Source organism: Panthera leo, chromosome C1, assembly GCF_018350215.1.
Source record: "Panthera leo isolate Ple1 chromosome C1, P.leo_Ple1_pat1.1, whole genome shotgun sequence".
NCBI lineage: Eukaryota > Metazoa > Chordata > Mammalia > Carnivora > Felidae > Panthera > Panthera leo.
In genome coordinates, this window is record NC_056686.1 from 164,470,669 (window position 1) to 164,474,553 (window position 3,885).

A 3,885-nucleotide genomic window follows, 5' to 3' on the forward strand; every position below is an offset into this window, starting at 1 on the left:
TATTTCAAATAGAAAATATTACAAAAGAGGGGGAGAAAACAAAATACACCTTACTACCACCACTGATTACTAATTTCTGCAGTAGCTTTCCATAGTTTTGGGAATTGACTTCTAAATTCAGGGAGGAATGATAATTATCCTTGAAAAATACCCTAAGTCGTTCAGTGATGGAACAGAATGTTGCTTCCTCAGCTGAGCAGCTAATGAAGTAGTTGTGTTTATAAGCCATGTTATTTAAATGCAAACAAACAAATATAAAAGGTTCTGTTAACACTAGAATCACACTCAGCATGACTAGATCCTCAATGCATGAAAAGCACATGAGACCAGAAATGGATCAAATTCATATTACTTCCTTCATATTTACTTTGGGTTAAGTTTGAGCTAACTGAAAGGAAGGTAAGGCAGAAATCACCGTACCACTTAAAAGGTTCTCACTTACTCTCCCCTCCTCTTTTCCTTCTCTCCTTTCCCCCTTTCCTTTATTCTTTCTCTTTTACCACCAACTCTACTAAGTTTAGGTGAATCCTAGCTGAGGTAAATGCTAAATGTGATGCTACTGTATTAATACATTTGCATCTATCCTTCAGTAATTTTGAGTTATAAAAATACACACATATTAATGAAAACATTCAAATAGTACAGAAAGTATGAAATGAAAAGTAAGAATCTTTTTCAATCTTCTCGTCTCATTGCTTGGATTCTTTCCACTTTGAGAGAAGGAGTAAGCCCATTGGAAATGAAGCTGGGGGCAGGGGGTACTTTTTGCACTCTTATAAACTGTGTTCTTTGTGAATGTGTGTTTTAAAATTATTTTAATGGGGTGCGCGCTCTCTCTCTCTCAAAATACATAAATAAACTTAAAAAAAAAAGTGCACCTGGGTGGCTCAGTTGGTTAAGCATCCAACTTCAACTCAGGTCATGATCTTGCCGTTTGTAAATTTGAGCCCCTCAAGGAGAGAGGGATTCTCTCTCCCCCTCTCCTTCTGCCCCTCCCCTACTTGTACACGTGCTCTTTCTCTCTCAAAATAAATAAATAAGCTTAAAATAAAATAAAACAATTTTAGTGGGATTTGGAGAGCAAAAGGGGATTAAATGCATATTCTCAGTCTACTATCTTGAACCAGAAGCCCTTTAAGAGCTTTTAAAACCATACTTATATTCACACATTATTTATTTTATAAAATTGGAACCATTGAGTACATATTGGTTGTCACTTGTGTTTGTCTTTAAAAAATTTTAGAAATCTTTATCACATTAATAAATATTTATCTATAACATTACATTAAATACAAATAGTACACATCATCTGGATGTATTTAACTAAACTCTTATTATTGGATATGTAGTTGCTTTTACTATTCCTGTATGATGCATATTGCTTCGATGTGTTCCAGGTAGTTTCACTATAAACATCTTTGCTGGAGACATCTTTGCATTACCACAAACATTTTCACTGCATAACTAATTGACTATAAGGCAATTCTGTCATAAAATATAAAATAATGAAAAAGAAAAAAGGGATATTGAAAAGGACATAATGAAACATGAAAAAACTATAAAATTATGTATTAATTTCTTCCTTCTTTAAGAGAGGTATCGGTTTTCCAAATACTAAGATGTATATTTGTAACTGAGCTTTGTATTGGGTTGTGAAAGCCTTCTACATGGATGTTCATTCTTCACCTATTGTCACACGTCCCTTGATGGATGTTCCAAAGTTCCATGGGAAATGTGGAAGAAATGCTAACTCTGGGATGCATTTGTAACTGAACTTTGTTATCATTGTAACTGATATGTAATCATTTCCTAGTAGTGTAGTGTGCAGTCTGGCTTTCTACTCTCTTATTTCACACTTCTAGTAAGTTTTGTTACCATATTTTCTAATAAGGCGATGTATGTATTTATCATCTACTATCTTAAGACCACTATGTCTACTCATCACTCTTCAGACCATTATGAGAGCTAGCCAGGATTTATATAATATAAAAATGGAAACTTTGCCAATGGAGAAATGAAACCAAACTGTCAACCAGTTATTTTATTTTTCATGGCAAAATTGCCTTATAGCCAATTATTACAGGGCAAAAATGTTGGTGGCAAAGATGTCTTTGGCAAAGATGCTTATGGCAAAAAATACTGGACATAATTGAGATGATCTGCCTGGTAGTTCAATCTTTGCATATATGCTTAATTATTTCTTTTTCTTTTCTTTTCTTTCTTTCTTTCTTTCTTTCTTTCTTTCTTTCTTTCTTCTGAAAGAGAGAGAGAGGGCACGTGTGCGTGTGTGGGTGGGGAAGGAGCAAAGACAGAAGGAGAGAGAATCTTAAGCAGGCTCTAGGCCCAGTGCTGAGCCCAATGCAGGGCTCAAACTCACCAATGGTGAGATCATGACCTGAGCCGAAATCAAGAATCTGACATTTAACCGACTGAGCCCCCAGCACCCCAATTTCTAAAGATAGAGTTCTGAAATTTAAATTGCTCCCCAAGAGATATGTGCATTTCTAAAGCCTTTGACTGTGCTAGGTATTTACTGTTTTTACATCTTAACTGTGTACTCTAAGAAGTTAATTTAGCTTATTTTCTAGGGTGGGACACTACTTCAAACTTTTTTCATGTCAAGATCTGCCTCATCTTCCAAAATGGGGAGTTCCCAACACTAGCCTTGTGGGAGTGGAAGCATGATCTACCTCCTTCCAAAAACTGGAGGGAGTGATTTATCAGCTTTCTTTTCTCCACCTTTATATCCCCTCCTTTTTTTTTTTTTTTTTTTTTTTTAAGAGGTAGAATTCAGCCTAAGGGTTCCATTGGATTGGAATTGGACAGATGTATCTGTTCTAGGTCACTCTTGGTTCCAGATTGGAACTTATCTCATCTCTTAAAACAGCATTCTTAAGGTAAACTCTTATCTAACGGCTAATTTAAGATATCTTAACCAATTTAACAAAGCAAAATGAAATCTCCACAAGTCTATGCAACTATTAGCAATAAAAATGGCTATTTCAGAAAATAATAATGACCCTTTCTCACTCCCAGCCATCTTGGCTGCTGCTCTCGGTTGGGGCCATCCCACACCTAAAGCAGGAAGATGGTGGCCACCAAGAAGACAAAAAGTCAGTGGAGGTGATTAACTCTAGGCTTCAATTCATTATGGAAAGTGGAAAGTATGTGCTGGGGTACAAGCAGACTCTGAATAGTCAGACATGGCAAAGCGAAACTGGTCATCCTCACTAACAACTGCCCGGCCTTGAGGAAATCTGAAATAGAATATTATGCCATGTTGGCCACAAATACAGTAGGAATAATGTTGAATTGGGCACAACATGTGGGAAATACTACAGAGTATGCACACTGGCTATCATTGATCCAGGTGATTGTATTATCATTAGAAGCATGCCAGAACAGTCTGGTGGAAAGTAAATCCTGTAAAATTTTTCTTTAATAAAACCAGCCAGAGCTTGTTTTTTTCAAAAAAAAAAAAAAAAAAAAAGTGAACTGAACTTGCAATGGACAGTTATTTTGGTGGTAAGATTAATGTGAATTCTGATAGCTGAGTAGATTGCCCATCTAATTTGTGTTCATTTCCCTTTGAACACAGGACAGCTTTCACAGAAAGTCTTGCGACACAAAGAAAATCCAGCACAGGGGACAGCACACACACATACCCCACCACTCATACTCCTCTTTCTGTTTTTCTTGCTATTGCTACTATCATCCCACCATCATCAAAGTCTAGCAATGCTTTTAAAATAGGTAATGGGGTCATTATGGCTGATCAGTGCATTTTCTAGGTTAAAAAGCAAAGGAAATATAAAAATGAATTTTCAAAATCTGTAGTGGTTTATACTGTTTTAAATTTCATAGAGGAGTTTCACATAACTCTTT

General features: G+C 36.0%; 1 pseudogene; it reads left to right on the top strand.

Moving 5' to 3' along the window:
- The first annotated feature begins 3,015 nt into the window (after positions 1-3,015).
- LOC122226033 lies at positions 3,016-3,420 on the top strand (annotated as a pseudogene).
- Positions 3,421-3,885: the final 465 nt, after the last annotated feature.